Source organism: Vigna umbellata, chromosome 7 (genome assembly GCF_029865625.1).
Source record: "Vigna umbellata cultivar VRB3 chromosome 7, Vumbellata_1.0, whole genome shotgun sequence".
NCBI classification, from domain to species: Eukaryota; Viridiplantae; Streptophyta; class Magnoliopsida; order Fabales; family Fabaceae; genus Vigna; species Vigna umbellata.
Genome location: NC_142171.1, coordinates 4,649,587 through 4,674,609, shown reverse-complemented (window position 1 = coordinate 4,674,609; position 25,023 = coordinate 4,649,587).

Here is a 25,023-nt window from a genome sequence, read left to right as displayed (position 1 = left end):
GGAAGTGGAGGAAGTGGAAGAAGTGGACGAAGTGGAGGAACCGGACGAAGTGGAGGAAACTGACAAAGTGGACGAAGTGGAGGAAGTGGACGAAGTGGATGAAGTTGACGAAGTGTACGAAGTGGACGAGGTGGACGAAGTGGACAAAGTGGAGGAAGTGGAGGAAGTGGAGGAAGCGGAAGAAGTGGACGAAGTAGAGGAATTGAACGAAGTGGAGGAAATTGACGAAGTTGACCAAGTTGACCAAGTGGACGAAGTTGACGAAGTTGACGAAGTGGAGGAAGTGGAGGAAGTAGACGAAGTTGACGAAGTGGACGAAGTTGACGAAGTGCAGGAAGTGGAGGAAGTGGACGACGTGGACGAAGTTCACGAACTTGACGAAGCTGACGAAGTGGACGAAGTGGACGAAGTGGACGAAGTGGACGAATTGGACGAAGTGGAGGAGGTGGACTAACTTGACGAAGTGGAGGTGATGGAATCCTACTTGACGTAGTCCTCTATTTTGTAATTTACTTTTTATAGTTTAGCTCTTAAGGAGCATGGGTTACTATAAATACCCAGCTCCTCTATTGTATTGTCACTTTTGAGCTGAATGAGAATTATATTTCTGAAATCAGAATAATTCTCTCTTGAAAGTCATAGGCTAGAGAGTCCAAAGACTCCCTCTAGCCACCTTCCAAGCACACTCTCATTCTTCCATTTTCCATTTTCACGGTGCTTTATCTCATCCTCCACGCTGATTTCTCACCGCCACATCTCGTGCAAGTGTCAGCTCCTCGTTACATCAGCTTCTCGCATCAGCCACATCTTCATTTCTTTCTTCACGCACATCATACCCGCACATTCACATTCTTTCTCTCGTGAGAGTATTTCTCCGTATCGCAGAACCACATCTCCTTCTTCCTTCATTTCTCGGCTTCGTTTCAGCCATTACAAACCTCTCCACCGAACATCTTCATCCAAACTTAGGGTTCCTTCTTCATTCTCATTCTGCCTTTCGATTTCACCAATTGTTCTTTCCTTTTCACCATGAAAAAACACCATTTCCACCGATTAATCGGTCAGTTTAGTGATTCCTCACCGTTCTAGGGTTTCCTTCGTGTTTATAAGGTTTTCCACCGATTAAACCTTAGATCTTAGGGTTTTCTTGAGTCTGCTCATAGTTTAGTAGTTTTCCTCCGAATCATTCTTCGATTTAGAGCTCCCTCTCCATTCCGCTGCGTCTTCACTCGTCGGAGAAGCTTCGAGGAGCCCGCGTTGAGCCTTTGGTCACTTCTCGGAGCCACTCGTCCATCAAGTGGTATTCAGAGCAAGGTCGAACACGCTTCGAAGATAAGTACCGATTTCCTTGTGTCTTTTCGCTTTGTTTTGATTCTGAGTTGTTCGGTTTAATTCTGAGTTAAGTGTTTCGCGTCTCTGTTTCGAGTTTTCTGTTGTTCTTTGCGTTTTGTTTCGATTCGGTCTTGTTTGATTCATATTTTTGTTCATTTTGATTATGATTCGCGTTTCTGTTTTATGTCATCCTCTGTTCGTTTTGTCTCGGTTTGATTTTGATTCTTTGCGTTTTGTTCCGTCAATTTCTGAGTTGTTCATCATTTTCCTGTACTGTCTTGTGTTTAACTTTTGTGTCTTCATTGAATCAATTCCATATGTTTGTTCTGGTTTGAAGTTGAACTATTGTGCATCTTATTCAGTGATATGTGTTTTCATGTGTTTAGGTTTCCAATTTCTGATTCTGTGCTTAAATTTGTGCTTTGAGTCTTATATCATTTTATTCGGTGAATCCAATTTGTTTGAGTCTTTTATTTTCTGAATCTTATTCTGTCATGTTCTAGTCTTGTGGTTTGTTTTTAATTGTCATTTGAATTCGAGCTTAACTAGTTGTTGCTTATGTTTTGTGATTCATTTGAGTTGCCTGCACTGAGTAAGTTCTGCTCACCATATATAAGCTATGACATTGTATTAATGAGCTTGGTGGCAGATTTCAGTGGTAGAGATAATGAATCTCATGTTTTTTTTTTCTATTAATGTTTGTTGATAGCTTTGCATTGGTTCACAGCACTAATTTAGTGCCTAATTTGTTTCTGGTTATTTCTGCACTTGACTGAGAATTTGGCATTGAGATGCATCTGATTGATTGAGCCAGTACCACGTGCATACTATATAAGCAATGAATTGCTTTGGCAAAGCTTGGTTGCACTGAGAAAACTCTAGTAGAGTCTTATTTGCAGTTGGCCGAACTGCATATTTCCTTGCTTGAGTCATTTGCTTTATTTTTGTTCATTTCAGTAGTAGATCATTGCTGGAATTCGGTGTATTCAATTCTAGAGTCATTTGTGTCTTGCATTTGGTGTTGTTTAAAATTCTGTAATTTTTTGAGTTGAATCATTTGTTTTTATCATGACTTATATCTTGTGAAGTTGAATTGAAATAGAAGTCAAATTCTATGTTGTGAATTGTAGCAAAAGAAAGTGAAAGTATAAAAGCATGAGTTCTTGTGATTTGAAAAAGAAAAATCAATTAGAAAAGAAGTATTGATTGAACCACATAAAGAGTCAAGTGGCAAGTGCAATTCACAACACAGTTTCACTCGTAATGTTTCTCTCCTTTTTCTGGTTCATCATATAATTGGATTGGAGTGAACATTTTAGAGCAATTGGCAATGCATTATTCTCTTTCAGTTGCAAATCTGTGTGGTCATGCATGATTCAACTTGAAGTGATTTTTATTGTTTTTAAAATCTGTTCTAGTTCTATTCCTTAGGTTCTATTTGTTGTGCTTACTGTGATCAAAAGCTTTGTTTCTTGCTTGTCATTGTTGAATGTCTTAGTTTTGTCTACATTACATGTGAACTCTGATCTGCTGTTCTTAATTTGAAGCTTTTGTTGCTTTCATAATCTGATCTTGAGTCAGTTTCTCTGCCGTGTTGTCCTTATTTGTGGCTGTTCTGTTCTGGTTTCTGATTTTGACCTTAGTCTAGCCATTCTTGATTGAGAAGCTTGTTACACTCTGGTTTCTGGGATTTGAAAGAAGGTTTGTGTGCTTGGTAGTATCTTAGGTGGTGGTGGTCTGGAATACTCTCCAGCTGTGTACTGCCAAGGGAGAATTTCCTTCCAAACCTTTCCATTTTGAGTGCTTTAAGCTTTGAGAGAGACTGATTTTTGTGAGTTTTGTGTGGCTACATCTAAAGCCAAATATCCTTGTTGAGAGTGTGTTCTTACTTCAGTTCTGAATCTGAATTGTGCTTACCAATTAGATTTGTGCAGTTTTTGTTTTGATTGCCATATATAGGTGGTGTTTGAATTACAAAAAGCTGCAACAGTACAAAAGTTGAACAAGGAGTCTCATGACAAGTGAACTGAATGGACTTTGGAAGTGCAGACCAGAATCTTTACTGATAGAGTTGTAGAAGTTCAACAGAGTATAGCTTGAGCAACCAGTAGCAGCCATCTGAACTAAAGGGAGTTTCTTTCACCTTAAATTGCATTTGTTTTGGTTGAACTACTCTTGCTATCATGTTGAATCTGGTATGACAGTTTTTTTTGTACACTAGAATTAGCCAATCTGAATTCTGAACTGCATTGCATTGGATTGGTCAGGTTTTGATTAGTCTGGTGGTTGTCTAATCAGTTGGAATAAGGTTTGAACTTCATATATTTGAATCTGATGAAAATTGAGTACATTGACCTATGTGTGCATATCAGAATTTCAATGAAATAATTTGAGAGCTTAAACAGCTGAGATTTATTTGTGCAGATTTCCATTCTGTTTAAATTCATTGTTTAATGTTAGCTGAATTTTCTGCATTACATCATATCACTCTTTGTCCATTGGTTTGATCAGGTTTGATTAATTTGGAATTATTGTTTAATCAGTTTGGTTTCAGCCTTGAATTACACCCATTTGCAGCTGGTTTAATATCCATGTTTATGTGTATTTTGCTGGAATTGATATAATTTCAGTGTGCAGATTTGAACTAAATCAGTGCAGGGATAAAGTGCAGACTAGGAGTGTTGTGTGCAGAGTTGATAAACATTTGGAGTCAAGAATTTTAAGCAGCAGCAGAATATCAGTAGAGCTTACAGCAAGATAGACCAACCATTTAATTAGGGGAGTTGTTTAATTTTGTTGCCTCTGGATTGCTTAATTGTTTCTGTCTTAGCTGGAAATTGATAGCATTGATGGTTGCTCTGCTGAATTGAGTGTGAATATTTGATTGCAGTTTGTCATTTGAGAGCAAAAACAATTTTATTAGCTGCCAGGATCAACTGTACCGAGAGAAAGGGAAGTTTACTACCCTATATCTTTGTCTGCCATTTGTTTTAATTAAGTGAATCCTCACATCAGTTTGTGCATATGTGTTTGTAGAACTTGATCAATAGAAATCAAGAAGATTTGATAGCAGCAGTACTAAGTTGAGCACGTGGATCTTCATTTGAACAAGGTGTTTGGGTCAGATCGTGGCAGCAGCAACATCTCTAATTGGACAGGACTGAGATTGACACGAAGCAAAGTGGATCACGTGAATGTGGGCACCAAGAGCACCGTAGCATAGGATTTCAATTTTTGTTTGTATTTGTATTGGGTTGTGTTTGCCCACTGTTAGCTTTAGTTTTTGTTTTGTAAAAGGGCCTTTTATAAAGTCCAAGTATTTGGAGGAGTCTTTGGTGCTCTTTCAAACCCTTGGCAACTTTATTTGCTTTTATTTTTAGCATAGCTAAGCTTCACCATAGGAGTAGAATTTAAATATTGATTTGCTTTATGTTTCACGTTTAGGGTGATTAGGCTAAAAGGGATTAAACTCTAAGCCTTTTCACACATTAGAGTCCGAGAGTCTAGTCTTTTAATTGTGCTTAATTGTTTGTGATTGTTTGAGTTGTGTACTTTGTTTCTAAAGGTGATTTTAGTTTAAGGGGTAATTAGTTAGTAGCCTAAGACATTTCTGGCAAGGCAAGACTTGGTACTTAAGCAGCTCTTTAGCTCACCTCTCTTACCTGGGACTTGTCTAAGTGAAAGTTTTGAACCCTTTAGATTAAGAAAACTTTTAAAAACAAAGATGTCTTCTTATGGTTCATATAGGTCTTCTAGGTTAGATAAAGTTGATGAAATGTTTAAACAAGCTAGGAATCTTCCATCCTTTGGTAAAGACATAGGTGCATTAACATACCTAGCTTGGGAAAAAGAAATTGATAAAATAAATCCTTGGTTTTGTGAAGAGAGTGAATATTATGTTCTTAGTATATATCTCTCTAAGTTAGAAGTGCATGCAAGAGAGTGGTGGAATGAAAGACAATATCATGTTAGGAAAGGTAGAAAGTCTTCCATACGTGATTGGCATGATTTAAAAGCTTGCATGAGAAGAAAGTTTGTGCCTTCAAGCATTAAAAGAAACCTAGAACTAATTAGGGATTGCATTGAAGATGGAAAATCATTTCTTGAGAGTTTAAAGGATCATGGGTTTCTTCGTAGAGAATTAGAATTTGGGGCAAGACTTAAAGAGATCAAGGATAAGAAAAGAGAAAGAGAGATTGAGAGAAAAGAAAAGGAAGAGAAGAAAGAGAGAGAAGAAATAGAGAAAAGAGAAGAGAGAAGAAGAGAGGAATTAAGAAGAGAAGAAGAAAAAAGAGAAGAAGAAAAGAGAGAAAGGCAAGAAAGAGAGAAGGAAAAGGAGAAATTGTTCCTCATGACAAATCTTATTCTTTCAAGGGAACCTAAAAGGGAAGGTTTCCAAATCTTTACTTCTTTTCCAATAATTGATTATTTTTCAATTTTTGACTTCTCTTTCAAACCAATTGTCATGAAAACATTTTCAAAATATGACAATTCAAATCTTGAGTTATTCTTATCTTTAAGAAAACAATTAACTCAAGATAAAATTGAATTTGGACTTCTAAAATTCTCAAAGATTACTAATCAAAGTATTAGAAGTTCTTATTCTCTTGATTTTAAAGAAAAATTCTTTCTTGGATTGATATTAACCAAAGATATATTTCAAGAAAAATTCTTTCTTGGATTGATATTAACCAAAGATATATTTGATGTGTATTGCAGATTCGTGTTTGATCCAGGAGGAAGAAAATTAGATCTAAAAGAATAAGGCCACTCCAAGATGGCCATGCTCCCAAAGATTGAGTGGAGCTTCTTCATAAGGCGATTGCCAGATTTGAGGACAAATCTTTTCTTAAGAGGGAGGGCATGATGGAATCCTACTTGACGTAGTCCTCTATTTTGTAATTTACTTTTTATAGTTTAGCTCTTAAGGAGCATGGGTTACTATAAATACCCAGCTCCTCTATTGTATTGTCACTTTTGAGCTGAATGAGAATTATATTTCTGAAATCAGAATAATTCTCTCTTGAAAGTCATAGGCTAGAGAGTCCAAAGACTCCCTCTAGCCACCTTCCAAGCACACTCTCATTCTTCCATTTTCCATTTTCACGGTGCTTTATCTCATCCTCCACGCTGATTTCTCACCGCCACATCTCGTGCAAGTGTCAGCTCCTCGTTACATCAGCTTCTCGCATCAGCCACATCTTCATTTCTTTCTTCACGCACATCATACCCGCACATTCACATTCTTTCTCTCGTGAGAGTATTTCTCCGTATCGCAGAACCACATCTCCTTCTTCCTTCATTTCTCGGCTTCGTTTCAGCCATTACAAACCTCTCCACCGAACATCTTCATCCAAACTTAGGGTTCCTTCTTCATTCTCATTCTGCCTTTCGATTTCACCAATTGTTCTTTCCTTTTCACCATGAAAAAACACCATTTCCACCGATTAATCGGTCAGTTTAGTGATTCCTCACCGTTCTAGGGTTTCCTTCGTGTTTATAAGGTTTTCCACCGATTAAACCTTAGATCTTAGGGTTTTCTTGAGTCTGCTCATAGTTTAGTAGTTTTCCTCCGAATCATTCTTCGATTTAGAGCTCCCTCTCCATTCCGCTGCGTCTTCACTCGTCGGAGAAGCTTCGAGGAGCCCGCGTTGAGCCTTTGGTCACTTCTCGGAGCCACTCGTCCATCAGGAGGAAATGGACGAATTGGACGAAGTGGACGAAGTTGACGAAGTGGACGAAGTGGACAAACTCGAGGAAATGGACAAAGTGGAGGAAGTGGACGAAGTGGAGGGTGTGGACGAAGTGTAGGAAGTAGAGGAAGTGGACGAAGTGGTCGTACTTGACGAAGTGGACGTAGTAGACGAAGTTGACGAAGTTGACGACGTGGAGGAAGTGGAGGAAGTGGACGAAGTGGATGAAGTGGAAGAAGTGGACCAAGAGGACGAAGTGGACGAAGTTGACGAAGTGGAGGAAGTGGATGAAGTGGAGGAAGTGGAGGAAGTGGAGGAAGTGGAGGAAGTAGACGAAGTAGACGTCGTGGACGAAGTGGACGAAGTGGACAAAGTTGACGAAGTGGAAGAAGTGGATGAAGTGGATGAAGTGGAGGAAGTGGACGAAATGGAGGAAGTGGAGGAAGTGGACAAAGTGGAGGAAGTGGATGAAGTGGACGAATTAGACGAAGTAGACGAAGTGGACGAAGTGGACGAAGTGGGGGTAGTGGAGGAAGTGGACGAAGTGGAGGAAGTGGACGGAGTGGAGGAAGTTGACGAAGTGGACGTAGTGGACGAAGTTGACGACGTGGAGGAAGTGGACGAACGTGACGAAGTGGAAGAAGTGCAGGAAGTGAATGAAGTGGAGGAAGTGGAGGAAGTGGACGATGTTGAGGAAGTGCAGGAAGTGGAGGAAGTGGAGGAAGTGGACGAACTTGACAAAGTGAACAAATTGGACGAAGTGGATGAAGTTGACGAAGTGGAGGAAGTGGAAAAGTTGACGAAGCGAAGGAAGTAAATGAAGTGGAGGAAGTGGAGGAAATGGACGATGTTGGGGAAGTGTAGGAAGTGGACGAAATGGAGGAAGTGGACGAAGTGGAGGAAGTGGACGAAGTGGAGGAAGTGGACGAACTTGACGAAGTGGAGGAGGTGGACGAACTTGAGGAAGTGGACGAAATGGACGAAGTGGACGAAATTGACGAAGTGGACGAAGTTGAGGAAGTCGAGAATGTGGAAGAAGAGGAGGAAGTGGAAGAATTGTACGAAGTTGACGAAGTGGACGAAATGGACATAATGGACGAAGTTGACGAAGTTGACGAAGTGGACAAACTGGAGGAGGTGGACGAACTAGAGCAAGTGGACGAAGTGGAGGAGGTGGAGGAAGTAGAGGAAGTGGACAAAGTGGACGAACTTGACGAAGTGGACGTAGTGGAGGAAGTGGAGAATGTTGACGAAGTGGAGGAAGTTGACGAAGTGGAGGAAGTGGAGGAAATGGAGGAAGTTCACGTAGTGGATGTAGTGAAGGACATGGAAGAAGTGGAGGAAATGGACGATGTTAAGGAAGTGGAGGAAGTGGACGAAATGGAGGAAGTGGACGAAGTGGATGAACTTGATGAAGTGGACGAAATGGACGAAATTGACGAAGTGGACAAAGAGGAGGAAGTGGAGAATGTGGACGAAGTGGAGGAAGTGGAAGAACTGGATGAACTTGACGAAGTGGACGAAATGGATGAAATGGACGAAGTGGATAAAGTGGAATAACTGGTGGAAGTGGAGGAAGTGGGCGAAGTGGAGGAAGTGGAGGAAATGGAGGAAGTGGAGGAAGTAGAGGAAGTGGACGAAGTGGAAGAAGTGGAGGGAGTCGAGGAAGTAGAATTAATGGACGAAGTGGACGAAGTAGACAAAGTGGAGGAAGTGGATGAAGTGGAGGAAGTGGAGGAAGTAGACGAAGTGGACCAAGTGGACGAAGTGGAGGAAGTGGACGAAGTGGAGGAAGTGGACAAAGTTGACGAAGTGGAAGAAGTGTCGATGATGTTGAGGAAGTGGAGGAAGTGGACGAAATGGAGGAAGTGGAGGAAGTGGACAAAGTAGACGAAGTCGACGAAGTGAAGGAAATGGAGGAAGTGGACAAAGTCGACGAAGAGGAAGAAGTGGAAGAAGTGGATGAAGTGGATGAAGTGAATGAAGTGGAGGAAGTGGAGGAAATCAACGATGTTGAGGAAGTGGACGAAATGAAGGAAGTGGAGGAAGGGAAGCAAGTGGAGGAATTGGACGAAGTTGACGAAGTGGAGGAAGTGGAGGAAGTGGACGAAGGGGACAAGGTGGAGGAAGTGGAGGAAGTGGACAAACTTGACGAAATGGACGAAGTGGTCGAAGTTGACGAAGTGGACGAATTGGACGAAGTGGAGGAAGGGGATGAACTTGACGAAGTGGACGAATTGGACAAAGTGGACGAAGTTGACGAAGTGGAGGAAGTGGACGAAGTGGAGGAAGTGGACAAAGTTGACGAAGTGGAGGAAGTGAATGAAGTGGAGGAAGTGGACGAAATGGACGATGTTGAGGAAGTGCAGGAAGTGGACGAAATGGAGGAAGTGGAGGAAGTGGACGAAATAGCGGAAGTGGACGAAGTGGAGGAAGTGGACGAACTTGATGAAATGGAGGAAGTGGAGAATGTGGACGAAGTGGGGGAAGTGGAAGAACTGGACGAACTTGACGAAGTGGACGAAATGGACGAAATGGACAAAGTGGACAAACTAGAGGAAGTGGACGAAGTGGGCGAAGTAGAGGAAGTGGAGGAAGTGGAGGAAGTGGAGGAAGTAGGGGAAGTGGACGAACTTGACGAAGTGGACGAAGTGGATTAAGTGGACGTAATGGACGTAGTGGACGAAGTGGACGAACTTGATGAAGTGGATGAAACGGACGAAGTGGACGAAGTGGATGAAATGTAGGAAGTGGACGAAGTTGACGAAGTGGAAGAAGTGCAAGAAGATAATGAAGTGGAGGAAGTGGAGGAAGTGGACGATGTTGAGGAAGTGAAGGAAGTGCACGAAGTTGACGAAGTGGACGAAGTGAAAGAAGTTGACGAAGTGGACGAAGTGGAGGAAGTGGACAAAGTGGAGGAATTGGAGGAAGTGGAGGAAGGGGACGAACTTGACGAACTGGACGAAATGGACGAAGTGGACGAAATGGACGAAGTGGACGAAGTTGACGAAGTGGAGGAAGTGGAGGAAGTGGATAAAGTTGACGAAGTGGAGGAAGTGAATGAAGTGGAGGAAGTGGAGGAAATGGACGATGTTGAGGAAGTGGAGGAAGTGGACGAAATGGAGGAAGTGGACAAAGTGAACGATGTGGAGGAAATGGACAGAGTGGACGAAGTGGACGAACTTGACGAGGTGGAGGAAATAGACGAACTTGATGAGGTGGACGAAATGGACGAAGTGGACGAAGTGGTGGAAGTGGAGGAAGTGGATAAAGTTGACAAAGTGGAAGAAGTTGATGAAGTGGAGGAAGTGGAGGAAATGGTCGATGTTGAGGAAGTGGAGGAAGTGGACGAAATGGAGAAAGTGGACGACCTAGACAAAGTGGAGGAAGTGGACCAAGTGGACGAAGTGGAGGAACTAAACGAAGTGGAGGAAATTGACGAAGTTGACGAAGTGGACAAAGTTGACGAAGTGTATGAAGTGGAGGAAGTGGACGAAATGGAGGAAGTTCAAGAAGGGGATGAAGTTGACGAAGTGGACGAAGTGGACGAGGTGGACGAAGTGGAGGAAGTGGAGGAAGTGGATGAAGTGCAGGAAGTGCAAGAAGGGGACGAAGTTGACGAGGTGGACGAGGTGGACGAGGTGGACGAAGTGGACTAAGTGGAGGAAGTGGACGAACTTGACAAAGTGGAGGAAATTGACGAAGTGGACGCAGTTGACGAAGTGGACGAAGTGGGGGAAGTGGACAAAGTGGAGGAAGTGGAGGAAGTGGAAGAAGTGTACGAAGTGGAGGAAGTTGACGAAGTGGACGAAGTGGAGGACGTGGACTAAGTGGAGGAAGTGGAGGAAGTGGAGGAAGTGGACGAACTTGACGAAGTCGACGAAATGAACGAAGTGGACGAAGTTGACGAAGTGTATAAAGTGGACGAAGTGGAGGTAGTGGAGGAAGTTGACGAAGAGGAAGAAGAGCAAGAAGTCAATGAAGTGGAGGAAGTGGAGGCAGTGGACGATAATGAGGAAGTGGACGAAATGGGGGAAGTGGAGGAAAAGGAGGAAGTGGACAAAGTTGACGAAGTGGAGGAAGTGGACGAATTTGACGAAGTGGAAGAAGAGCAGGAAGTGAATGAAGTGGAGAAAGTGGAGGAAGTGGACGATGTTGAGGAAGTGGACGAAGTTGACGATGTGGACGAAGTGGAAGAAGTTCACGAAGTGGACGAAGTGGAGGAAATGGACAAACTGGACGAAGTTGACGAAGTGGACGAAGGGACGAACTTGACGAAGTTGCCGAATTGGACGAAGTGGATGAACTGGAAGAAGAAGATGAAGAAGTGGACGAAGCGGACGAAGTGGAGGAAGTGACGAAGTGGACGAAGTAGACGAAGTGGACGAAGTAGAGGAAGTAGACGAAGTTCACGAAATGGAGGAAGTTGACGAAGTGGAGGAAGTGGAGGAAGTGGACGAAGTTGATGAACTCTACGAAGTGGTCGAAGTGGACGTAGTGGACTAATGGACGAAGTTGACGAAGTTGACGACGTGGAGGAAGTGGAGTAAGTGGACGAAGTGGAAGAAGTGCACCAAGAGGACGAAGTTGACGATGTGGAGGAAGTGGATGAAGTGGATGAAGTGGAGGAGGAAGTGGAGGAAGTGGAGGAAGTAGACGAAGTGGACGAAGTGGACGAAGTGGACGAAATGGACGAAGTGGAGGAAGTGGAGGAAGTGGACAAAGTTGACGAAGTGGAAGAAGTGGAAGAAGTGGATGAAGTGAATGAAGTTGAGAAAGTGGTGAAAATCGACGATGTTGAGGAAGTGGACGAAGTGGATGAAAGGGAGGAAGTGGAGGAAGTGGAGGAAGTGACGAAGTGGAGGAAGTGGATGAAGTGGACGAAGTGGACCAAGTGGACCAAGTGGACCAAGTGGACGAAGTGGACGAAGTGGAGGAAGTGGAGGAAGTGGACAAAGTTGACGAAGTGGAAGAAGTGGATGAAGTGAATGAAGAGGAGGAAGTGGAGGAAATCGACGATGTTGAGGAAGTGGAGGAAGTGGACGAAATTGAGGAAGTGGAAGAAGTAGAGGAAGTGAATGAAGTGGAGGAAGTGGACGATGTTGAGGAAGTGCACGAAGTTGACGAAGTGGAGGAAGTGAAAGAAGTTGACGAAGTGGAGGAAGTGGAGGAAGTGGAGGAAGTGGAGGAAGTGGACGAAGTGGTCAAAGTGGAGGAAGTGGAGCAAGTGGAGCAAGTGGACAAACTTGACGAAGTGGACAAAATGGATGAAGTGGATGAAGTTAACGAAGTGGAAAAAGTGGACGAAGTGGAGGAAGTGGACAAAGTTGACGAGGTGGAGGAAGTGAAGGAAGTGGAGGAAGTGGAGGAAATGGATGATGTTGAGGAAGTGGAGGAAGTGGATGAAATGGAGGAAGTAGAGGAAGTGGACGACGTGGAGGAAGTGGATGAAGTGGATGAAGTGGAGGAATTGGAGGAAGTGCAGGAAGGAGACGAAGCGGACGAAGTGGACCAAGTGGAGGAAGTGGAGGAAGTGGACAAAGTTGACGAAGTGGAAGAAGTGGATGAAGTGAGTGAACTGAGGAAGTGGAGGAAATCTGCGATATTGAGGAAGTGGAAAAAGATGAAGAAGTGGACGAAGAAGACGACGTGGACGAAGTGGGGGAAGTGGACGAAGTGGGGGAAGTAGACGAAGTTAAGGAAGTGGCTGAAGTAAACGAAGTTGACGAAGTGGACGAAGTTGATGAAGTGGAGGAAGTGGAGTAAGTGGACGAAATGGAGGAAGTGGACGAAGTAGACGAAGTTGGCGACATGGACGAAGTGGTGGAAGTGGAGGAAGTGGACGAAGTGGATGAAGTCGACGAAGTAGAGGAAGTGGAAGAAGTGGAGAAAGAGGACGAAGTGGATGAAGTGGGCGAAGTGGAGGAAGTGGGGGAAGTGGTCAAAGTTGACGAAGTGGAAGAAGTGGAGGAAGTGAATGAAGTGGAGGAAGTGGAGGAAATGGACGATGTTGAGGAAGTGGAGGAAGTAGACGAAGTTGAAGAACTGGACAAAGTGGAGGACGTTGAAGAAGTGAAGGAAGTGGACGAAGGGGACGAAGTGGAGGAATTCGAGAATGTGGAAGAAGTGGAGGAAGTGGAACAACTGTACGAACTTCACGAAGTGGATGAAGTGGACGAAACGGACGAAATGGACGAAGTGGACGAAGTTGACGAAGTGGACAGAGTGGAGGAAGTGGACGAAGTGGAGGAAGTGGACGAAGTGGACGAAGTGGAGGAAGTGGAGGAAGTGGAGGAAGTCGAGGAAGTGGACAAAGTGGACGAACTTGACAAGGTGGAGGAAATGGACGAACTTGATGAGGTGGACGAAATGGACGAAGTGGACGAAGTGGAGGAAGTGGACAAAGTTGACGAAGTGGAAGAAGTGGATTAAGTGAATGAAGTGGAGGAAGTGGTGGAAATGGACGATGTTGAGGTAATGGAGGAAGTGGACGAAATGGAGGAAGTGGAGGAAGTGGAGGAAGTGGAGGAAGTGAACGAACTTGACGAAGTGGAGGAAGTGGAGGAAGTGGAAGAAGTGGACGAAGTGGAGGAAACTGACGAAGTGGACGAAGTGGAGGAAGTGGAGGAAGTGGATGAAGTTGACGAAGTGTACGAAGTGGACGAGGTGGACGAAGTGGACAAAGTGGAGGAAGTGGAGGAAGTGAAGGAAGCGGAAGAAGTGGACGAAGTAGAGGAATTGAACGAAGTGGAGGAAATTGACGAAGTTGACGAAGTTGACCAAGTGGACGAAGTTGACGAAGTTGACGAAGTGGAGGAAGTGGAGGAAGTAGACGAAGTTGACGAAGTGGACGAAGTTGACGAAGTGGACGAAGTTGACGAAGTGCAGGAAGTGGAGGAAGTGGACGACGTGGACGAAGTTCACGAACTTGACGAAGCTGACGAAGTGGACGAAGTGGACGAAGTGGAGGAGGTGGACTAACTTGACGAAGTGGACGAAATGGACGAATTGGACGAAGTGGACGAAGTTGACGAAGTGGACGAAGTGGACAAACTCGAGGAAATGGACAAAGTGGAGGAAGTGGACGAAGTGGAGGAAGTGGACGAAATGCAGGAAGTAGAGGAAGTGGACGAAGTGGACGTACTTGACGAAGTGGACGTAGTAGACGAAGTTGACGAAGTTGACGACGTGGAGGAAGTGGAGGAAGTGGACGAAGTGGATGAAGTGGAAGAAGTGGACCAAGAGGACGAAGTGGACGAAGTGGAGGAAGTGGAGGAAGTGGACAAAGTGGAGGAAGTGGATGAAGTGGACGAATTAGACGAAGTAGACGAAGTGGACGAAGTGGACGAAGTGGGGGTAGTGGAGGAAGTGGACGAAGTGGAGGAAGTGGACGGAGTGGGGGAAGTTGACGAAGTGGACGTAGTGGACGAAGTTGACGACGTGGAGGAAGTAGACGAACGTGACGAAGTGGAAGAAGTGGAGGAAGTGAATGAAGTGGAGGAAGTGGAGGAAGTGGACGATGTTGAGGAAGTGCAGGAAGTGGAGGAAGTGGAGGAAGTGGACGAACTTGACAAAGTGGACAAAATGGACGAAGTGGATGAAGTTGACGAAGTGGAGGAAGTGGAAAAGTTGACGAAGCGGAGGAAGTAAATGAAGTGGAGGAAGTGAAGGAAATGGACGATGTTGGGGAAGTGTAGGAAGTGGACGAAATGGAGGAAGTGGACGAAGTGGACGAAGTGGAGGAAGTGGACGAACTTGACGAAGTGGAGGAGGTGGACGAACTTGAGGAAGTGGACGAAATGGACGAAGTGGACGAAATTGACGAAGTGGACGAAGTTGAGGAAGTCGAGAATGTGGAAGAAGAGGAGGAAGTGGAAGAATTGTACGAAGTTGACGAAGTGGACGAAATGGACATAATGGACGAAGTTGACGAAGTTGACGAAGTGGACAAACTGGAGGAGGTGGACGAACTAGAGCAAGTGGACGAAGTGGAGGAGGTGGAGGAAGTAGAGGAAGTGGACAAAGTGGACGAACTTGACGAAGTGGACGTAGTGGAGGAAGTGGAGAATGTTGACGAAGTGGAGGAAGTGGAGGAAGTTGACGAAGTGGAGGAAGTGGAGGAAATGGAGGAAGTTCACGTAGTGGACGTAGTGAAGGACGTGGAAGAAGTGGAGGAAATGGACGATGTTAAGGAAGTGGAGGAAGTGGACGAAATGGAGGAAGTGGACGAAGTGGATGAACTTGATGAAGTGGACGAAATGGACGAAATTGACGAAGTGGACAAAGAGGAGGAAGTGGAGAATGTGGACGAAGTGGAGGAAGTGGAAGAACTGGATGAACTTGACAAAGTGGACGAAATGGATGAAATGGACGAAGTGGATAAAGTGGAATAACTGGTGGAAGTGGAGGAAGTGGGCGAAGTGGAGGAAGTGGAGGAAGTGGAGGAAATGGAGGAAGTGGAGGAAGTAGAGGAAGTGGACGAAGTGGAAGAAGTGGAGGGAGTCGAGGAAGTAGAATTAATGGACGAAGTGGACGAAGTTGACAAAGTGGAGGAAGTGGATGAAGTGGAGGAAGTGGAGGAAGTAGACGAAGTGGACGAAGTGGAGGAAGTGGACGAAGTGGAGGAAGTGGACAAAGTTGACGAAGTGGAAGAAGTGTCGATGATGTTGAGGAAGTGGAGGAAGTGGACGAAATGGAGGAAGTGGAGGAAGTGGACAAAGTAGACGAAGTCGACAAAGTGAAGGAAATGGAGGAAGTGGACAAAGTCGACGAAGAGGAAGAAGTGGAAGAAGTGGATGAAGTGAATGAAGTGGAGAAAGTGGAGGAAATCAACGATGTTGAGGAAGTGGACGAAATGAAGGAAGTGGAGGAAGGGGAGCAAGTGGAGGAACTGGACGAAGTTGACGAAGTGGAGGAAGTGGAGGAAGTGGACGAAGGGGACAAGGTGGAGGAAGTGGAGGAAGTGGACAAACTTGACGAAATGGACGAAGTGGACGAAGTTGACGAAGTGGACGAATTGGACGAAGTGGAGGAAGGGGATGAACTTGACGAAGTGGACGAATTGGACAAAGTGGACGAAGTTGACGAAGTGGAGGAAGTGGACGAAGTGGAGGAAGTGGACAAAGTTGACGAAGTGGAGGAAGTGAATGAAGTGGAGGAAGTGGACGAAATGGAGGAAGTGGAGGAAGTGGACGAAATGGAGGAAGTGGACGAAGTTGATGAAGTGGAGGAAGTGCACGAACATGATGAAGTGGACGAAATGGACGAAGTTGACGTATTTGACGAAGTGGACGAAGTTGACGAAGTGGACGAAGTTGACGAAGTTTACGAAGTGGAGGAAGTGGACAAACTGGAGGAAGTGGAGGAAGTGGAGGAAGTGGAGGAAGTGGAGGAAATGGAGGAAGTGGAGGGAGTAGAGGAAGTGAACGAAGTCGACGAACTTGACGAAGTGGACGAAGTGGACGAAGTTGACGAAGTTGTGGACGTGGAGGAAGTGGACGAAGGGGAAGAAGTGGACCAAGAGGACGAAGTGGACGAAGTTGACAAAGTGGAGGAAGTGGATGAAGTGGAGGAAGTGGAGGAAGTGGAGGAAGTAGATGAAGTGGACGAAGTGGACGAAGTGGAGGAAGTGGAGGAAGTGGACAAAGTTGACGAAGTGGAAGAAGTGGAAGAAGTGGATGAAGTGGATGAAGTGAATGAAGTGGAGGAAGTGGAGGAAATCGACGATGTTGAGGACGTGGAGGAAGTGGACGAAATGGAGGAAGTGGAGGAAGTGGACGAAGTGGACGAAATGGAGGAAGTGGAGGAAGTAGACGAAGTAGATCAAGTGGACGAAGTTGACCAAGTCGACGAAGTGGAGGAAGTGGAGGAAGTGGACAAAGTTGACGTAGTGGAAGAAGTGGAGGAAGTGGAGGAAATCGACGATGTTGAGGAAGTGGAGGAAGTGGACGAAATGGAGGAATTGGAGCAAGTGGAGCAAGTGGAAGAAGTGGAGGAATTGGACGAAGTGGACGAAGTGGAGGAAGTGGAGGAAGTTGACGAAGTGGAGGAAGTGGAGGAAGTAGAGGAAGTGGAAGAAATGGAGGAAGTGGAGGAACTGGACGAAGTGGAGGAAGTTGACGAAGTGGACGAAGTTGACGAAGTTGAGGAAGTGGAAGAAGTGGAGGAAGTTGACGAAGTGGACGAAGTGGAGGAAGTGGAGGAAGTGGGCAAACTTGACGAAGTGGACGAAATGGACGAAGTTGACGAAATGGAGGAGTTGGACGAAGTTGCCGAAGTGGAAGAAGTGCAAGAAGTGAATGAAGTGCGGAAGTGGACGATGTTAAGGAAGTGGAGGAAGTGCACGAAGTTGATGAAGTGGACGAAGTGGATGAAGTGACGAAGTGGACGAAGTGGACAAAGTGGAGGAAGTGGAGGAAGTAGACGAACTTGACGAAATGGACGAAGTGGACGAAGTGGACGAAGTGGACGAAGTGGACAAAGTGGACAAAGTGGAGGAAGTGGAGGAAGTAGACAAACTTGACGAAGTGGACGAAGTGGAGGAAGTGGAGGAAGTGGACGAAGTGAAGGAAGTGGACGAAGTGAATGAAGTGGAGGAAGTGGAGAAATGGATGATGTTGAGGAAGTGGACGAAATGGAAGAACTGGAGGAAGTGGACGAAGTGGAGGAAGTGGACGAAGTGGACGAACTTTACGAAGTGGAGGAAGTGGACGAAATGGACGAAGTGGACGAAATTGACGAAGTGGACGAAGTGGAGGAATTAGTGAATGTGGACGAAGTGGAAGAACTGGACGAAGTGGAGGAAGTGGACGAAGTTGACGAAGTGGACGAGGTGGTGGACGTGGGGGAAGGGGACGAAGTGGAGGAAGTGGACGAAGTGGACGACGCGGAGGAAGTGGAAGAAGTTGACGAAGTGGATGAAGTGGACAAAGTGGAGGAGGTGGAGGAAGTGGAGGAAGTGGACGAACTTGACGACGTGGACAAAATGGACGAAGTTGACGAAGTGGAGGAAGTGGACGAAGTGGAGGAAGTGGAGGAAGTGGAGGAAGTGGACAAAGTTGACGAAGTGGAGGAAGTGTATGAAGTGGAGGAAGTTGAGGAAATGGACGATGTTGAGGAAGTGGATGAAATGGAGGAAGTGGAGGAAGTGGAGGAAGTGGACGAACTTGACGTAGTGGAGGAAGTGGGCGAACTTGATGAAGTGGACGAAATGGACGAAGTTGACAAAGTGGTAGAAGTTGAGGAAGTGGAGAGTGTGGACGAAGTGGAGGAAGTGGAAAGTGTGGACGAAGTGGTGGAAGTGGAAGAACTGGACGAAGTGGAGGAAGTTGATGAAGTTGACGAAGTGGACGAAGTGAACGAAGTGGAGGAAGTGGGGGAAGTGGAAGAAGTGGAGGAAGTTGACGAAGTGCACGAAGTGGACAAAGTGGAGGAGGTGGAGGAAGTGGAGGAAGTGGAAGAAGTGGCCGAAGTTGACGACGTTGACAAAGTGGAGGAAGTGGACGAACTTGACGAAGAGGACGAAATGGACGAGGCGGAAGAAGTTGACGAAGTGGACGAAGTGGACAAAGTGGAGGAAGTGGACAAAGTTGACGAAGTGGAGGAAGTGAATGAAGTGGAGGATGTGGAGGAAATGGACGATATTGAGGAATTGGAAGAAGTGGACGAAATGGAGCATATGGAGGAAGTGGAGGAAGTGGACGAACTAGACGAAGTGGAGGAAGTGTACGAACTGGACGAAATAGACGAAGTGGACGAAGTTGACGAAGTGGACAAAGTAGAGGAAGCGGACGAAGTGGACGAAGTTGACGAAGTGGAAGAACTGTAGGAAGTGAATGAATAAAGTGGAGGAAGTGGAGGAAGTGGACGATGTTGAGGAAGTGGAGGAAGTGGACGAAGTTGACGAAGTGGACGAAGGGGACGAGGTTGACGAATTTGACGAAGTGGAGGAAGTGGACGAAGTGAAGGAAGTCGAGGAAGTCGAGGAAGTGGACGAAGTAAACGAAGTTGACGAAGGTGACGAGGTAAACGAAGTTGACGAAGTGGACGAAGTGGACGAAGTTGACGAAGTGGAGGAAGTGGAGGAACTAGAGGAAGTAGATGAAATGGAGGATGTGGACGAAGTGGAGGAAGTGGAGGAAGTGGAAGAACTCCACGAAGTGGACGAAGTGGAGGAAGTGGACGAAGTTGACGTAGTTGACGAAGTGGAGGAAGTGGACAAAGTGGAGGAAGTGGACGAACCTAAGGAACTGGACGAAATGGACGAAGTGGACGAAGTTGAGGAAGTTGACGAAGTGGACGAAGTGCCAAAAGAGGACGAAGTCGACGAAGTGGAGCAAGTGGAGGAAGTGCAGGAAGTGGACGAAGTGGAAGAAGTGCAGGAAGTGGACGAAGTGGAAGAAGTGGAGGAAGTAGAGGAAGTAGACGAAGTGGACGAACTTGACGAAGTGGACCAAGTGGATGAAGTGGACGATGTAGACGAAGTGAACCAAGTGGACGAAGTAGACGAAGTTGACGACGTGGATGAAGTCGAGGAAGTGGAGGAAGTGGAGGATATGGGGGAAGTAGACGAAGTTGACGAAGTCGACGAAGTGGATGAAGTGGACAAAGTGGAGGAAGTGGACGAAGTAGACGAAGTTGACGAAGTGGAGGAAGTGGACAATGGGGACGAAGTTCACGAACTTGAAGAAGCTGACGAAGTGGACGAAGTGGACAAAGTGGACGAAGTGGAGGAAGTGGATGAACTTGACAAAGTAGACGAAATGGACGAAGTTGACGAAGTTGACAAAGTGGACGAAGTGGACGAACTGGACAGAGTTGAGGAACTGGACGAAGTGGACGAAGTGGACGAAGTGGACGAATCGAAAAAGTTGACGAAGTGGAGGAACTGGACGAAGGGGACGAACTTGACGAAGTGGACGAAGGGGACGAGCTTGACGAAGTTAAGGAATTTGACGAAGTGGAAGAAGAAGGTGAAGAAGTGGAGGAAGTGGACGAAGTAAACGAAGTTCACGAAGTGGACGAGGTAAACGAAGTTGACGAAGTGGAGGAAGTGGAGGAAGTGGACGAAGTGGAGGAAGTGGACGAAGTAGACGAAGTTGACGAAGTGGAGGAAGTGGACAATGGGGACGAAGTCCACGAACTTGACGAAGCTGACGAAGTGGAGGAAGTGGACAAAGTGGACGAAGTGGAGGAAGTGGACGAACTTGACGAAGTGGACGAAATGGACGAAGTTGACGAAGTGGACAAACTGGACGAAGTGGAGGAAGTGGACGAAGTTGACGAAGTGGACGAATCGAAAAAGTTGAAGAAGTGGAAGAAGTGGACGAAGGGGACGAACTTGACGAAGTGGACGAAGGGGACGAGCTTGACGAAGTTGACGAACTTGACGAAGTGGAAGAAGAAGGTGAAGAAGTGGAGGAAGTGGAGGAAGTGGACGAAGTGGACGAAGTGGAGGAAGTGGAGGAAGTCGAGGAAGTGGACGAAGTAAACGAAGATGACGAAGTGGATGAGGGAAACAAAGTTGACGAAGTGGACGAAGTGGACAAAGTGGACAAAGTGGACGAAGTAGACGAAGTGGAGGATGTGGAGGAAGTGGAGGAAGTGGAGGAAGTGGACGAAATGGAGGATGTGGACGAAATGGAAGAAGTGGAGGAAGTGGAAGAACTGCACGAAGTGGAGGAAGTGGAGGAAGTGGACGAAGTCGACATAGTTGATGAAGTGGACAAAGTGCAGGAGGTGGACGAACCTAACGAACTGGACGAAATGGACGAAGTGGACGAAGTTGACGAAGTGGACGAAGTGCCAGAAGAGGACCAAGTGGACGAAGTGGAGCAAGTGGAGGAAGTGCAGGAAGTGGATGAAGTGGAAGAAGTGGAGGAAGTCGAGGAAGTGGACGAAGTGGACGAACTTGACGAAGTGGACGAAGTGGACGAAGTGGACGAAGTGGATGAAGTGGAGGAAGTGGACGAAGTAGACGAAGTGAACCAAGTGGACGAACTAGACGACGTGGATGAAGTCGAGGAAGTGGAGGAAGTAGACGAATTTGACGAAGTGGAGGAAGTGGACAAAGTGGAGGAAGTGGCGAAGTAGACGAAGTAGACGAAGTTAACGAAGTGGAGGTGATAACAGTTGAAAAACTGTTATTTTCATGCTTAAAATTGACACAAAAAGCAACCTTTACACTTAGAAACTAGCTTGAAATCATGCTTTTCTTCATATTTTCATAAATAAGAGAGCTGGACAGGTTTATGCTTGATTTCAGTGTTTTTGTGCAGGTTTTAAGGTGAATTTGGTGAAAGAAGTGAAGAAGGAGAGAGATGGAATCAGAAAAGACATCAAAAAGTGCAAAAGGAGAAGCCGAAGTCACCGCTCAGCGGCAGTTTACCGCTGAGCGGCAATCAGGAGCTTACGGGAGGTCCACTGAGGGGCAAAATGGCCGCTGAGGGGAAGAAACGACTCACGCACTTACCGCTGAGCGGTACTTTACCTCTGAGCGGCACTTTTATGGGCTTGGACCTAATTTTCTGTAATTTACGAATAATATATAAGCTTTAGGGTTTCCTAGGGTTTGGTATCTTTGGCTGGAACGAAGAAAACACTCTCTCTTCCACCCCTTTGAAGGAGGATCTTGGATGCTGAGGCTTCCTCTTCACCTTTTTAGGGTTTTATCTTTCATTCTTTCATTGTTATTCATCTAGGTTCACCATGAATATGGTGAACTAAACTCTGTATGTTTGTTGGGGAATCAATGTAATCTTTTGAAGCTGTCATATATGGAATTTGTTTTTACATCTTTTATTTAAGATCTATGCTTTCTTTCATCATTAGTTAGGGTTTTTCTTCTTTGCTTAATGCTTGCATTGTTTAACTCATTCGATGCATGATTATTGGTTTTGTCGATACGGGCACGTACGGGGAAGTCTAGATCCGGGGAATTTCTCCCAATATTATATTGGTTGTCGTTAAGCTCCTGCACTTATGAACTAATCATTAGGAATGCTAGGAATTGTATGAACTCGTGATTAGGGAGAAGCCTTCTTGAAAGGTACTTTAGAGAGTGGCATTAACAATGATGATTTGAATGTTGAATTCCTAAAATATATGAGAGTGGATAAGATGAAATTGACCCCCAACAACATATTCATACATATATTTCATTGAATGTGTTTATCTTTTGCTTTTGCCTTTGATCAAAACTTCGTGCATACATATTTAATTTTCGTCTTTTGCATATAAAATCCAAATATTTCGTCTTTAAGTCTTAGCTAATCAATAAACCACACAACTAAACTAGGCCGTGAGTCCTTTGGGAAGAACGATACTTGGTCTTACCAAGTTTATTACTTGAACGATTCAGTCATACTTGCCGATTGAAAAACAAGTTTGTGACATCATATTTTGGTGTTCATAAATTTGTCCATCAGGAGGAAGTGGACAATGGGGACGAAGTTCACGAACTTGACGAAGCTGACGAAGTGGAGGAAGTGAACAAAGTGGACGAAGTGGAGGAAGTGGACGAACTTGGCGAAGTGGACGAAATGGAGGAAGTGGACAAAGTTGACGAAGTGGAGGAAGTGGAGGAAATGGACAATGTTATGGAAGTGGAAGAAATGGAGGAAATGGGTGAAGTGGACGAAGTGGAGGAACTTGACGAGGTGGAGGAAGTGGACGAACTTGATGAAGTGGACGAAATGGACGAAGTGGACAAAGTTGACGAAGTGGAGGAAGTAGAGGATGTTGTGGAAGTAGAAGAACTGGACGAAGTGGAGGAAGTAGACGAAGTTGACGACGAAGTGGACGAAGTAGAAGATGTGGGGGAAGTGGACGAAGTGGAGGAAGTGGAAGAAGTGGACGAAGTGAACGAAGTGGACGAAGTGGAGGAAGTTGACGAAGTGGACGAAGTGGACGAAGTGGACAAAGTGGAGGAGGTGGAGGAAGTGGAGGAAGTGGACGAAGTGGATGACGTTGACGAAGTGGAGGAAGTGGACGAAGTGGACGAAGTGGAGGAAGTGGAAGAAGTGGACGAAGTGGACAAATTGGAGGAAGTGGACGAGATGGACGAACTTGACGAAGTGGACGAAATGGACGAAGTGCACGAAGAAGTGGACGAAGTGGAGGAAGTGGAGGAAGGTGATGAGTCAATATTTTATTCACTTCACTTAGTTTATTGTACCGAATTTAATCGGGGAATTGTGCTTAATTGTCTGGTATTTTCCCGTTTTTGCTAATTGTGCTTAATTTGACCAAAAATTCTTATTTTGGTTAATTTGAATTATCTAAGCTAATTATTTGCATTATAAATTTCAGGAAAATTTTGGAAATATATTTTGGGACAGTTGAAGGGTTTTTGGCTTAAAAAAATGAGGTACCATGCTGTCACGGATGAGGGGGATTTTGAGGTCCAGCAAGTGAAGGGGTTACGAAAAGAAGAAAAGCATTGCTGGACCCATTTTGGGTTTGAACGGAAGCGGTGCAAGAATGAGAAAAGAAGGAGGTGATATATTTTTTATTCATTTTGAAAAGCACATTCCATTTGGTGAGCTGCTGTTGTCACGTCCAAGCATAGGGATGTGGTCATTGATTTTGGGTGAAGAAAAATTCATTTAATTTGGCTTTTAGAATTGAAAGTGCTGATTTCATTTTGAGAAAGCAATGTTACGGGAAGCAAAGGAGAAAAAGGGAAGTGGTGTTACGGCCCACAATTGAAAGGGAGCCCATGAGCATTAGGTTGTTACGGTGCTTCAAAAAAGCAATGGGCTGGAGTATCATAGCTTGGGCTGGAAGGAAGCAGGACACGCTGCTGTCTCACGTCCAAGTAATCACACGGTGCTGGAAGGAAAGAGAATGCCACGGCCCACAGAGGATGGGATTTGGAGCGTCCAGCACTCCATCACGTCAAGCAGCAACATGCTGGCAGCAGCGGGTGTGCACGAAGAAGCCACGGCCCAGCACACTCCACACACACATACATGGCAGCAGAGAGAAGCCTTCACGATCCAACAATGCACGGAGTTGAGGGAGTTCTCGGTCCAACTTGAAGCACACCGAAAAGAAGTGGCAAAGAGAAGAAACATCCAGCAGCAACACGGACGGCCCATGACAATTTTTACGGAGCATCCAACAAGGGCAGGTTTTGTTGGCTTTTAGGAGGACGTTACAGGTGGGCTGTTGGGGAGGATGGTGACCTAGGACGTGGGGGTTACGAGAGAACAGTGGGAGCCGCCACCTTAGGGGCTGTTGGACGTGCGTGGGAGCCGCCACTGGCCATTCTCTCAGTTTCATGATTTTCTTAGGTTTGTGCTTGGTTTTTCTGAAACAAATGTAAAAAACTGGGAGTGTATTCACGCTGTCTTTAGAAATGGATTGAGCACTATTTTGTCTTCTTGATTCCAAGGCTGTCACGGTGACATTGTTTGGCATTGGTTCTTTATTTCTTTTTTTTTATTACACTTACCTTTAAGCACATGGCATGGTGTGTGTAGAGCGCTGGAAATTTTTCTTTTACGCTTTTACGTTTATTTCCATGGAATGAAGAAGTGGATTAGGATGCAGTAGGAGCTGTCAAGTGCTACAAGCTGCACACGGTCTGGATGGGATTTTATTTGAATTTTTTTTGGAAGCACACGCGCAAGAGAAATGGAGCGGTGATTGAGATTGGATGGAGTGGAATGGAAAGCATAGCACGTACGGTGTAGTGTTTCTTTTGGCTTGGAGCACACACCTGGATGTCTTGGAAGAGTCACGGCTGGAAAGAGTAGCACACGGTCACAGCATTGATTCACTTTGTTCATTTTGGAAAACCGTGAAAGTTGATTCACGTGAAGAAAGAGATACCCACGGTCTAAACAAAATGTTGCAGCATATTTCATTTTATTTGAATTAACAATAGTGTGGACATTCCATGCATTGCTTTTATTTGGTCCGTGCACTTTATATTTAAGTTTTCGGTCTACAAAAGGGGATTGTGTGACACGGAGAGGAGGAGTTGATTTAATTT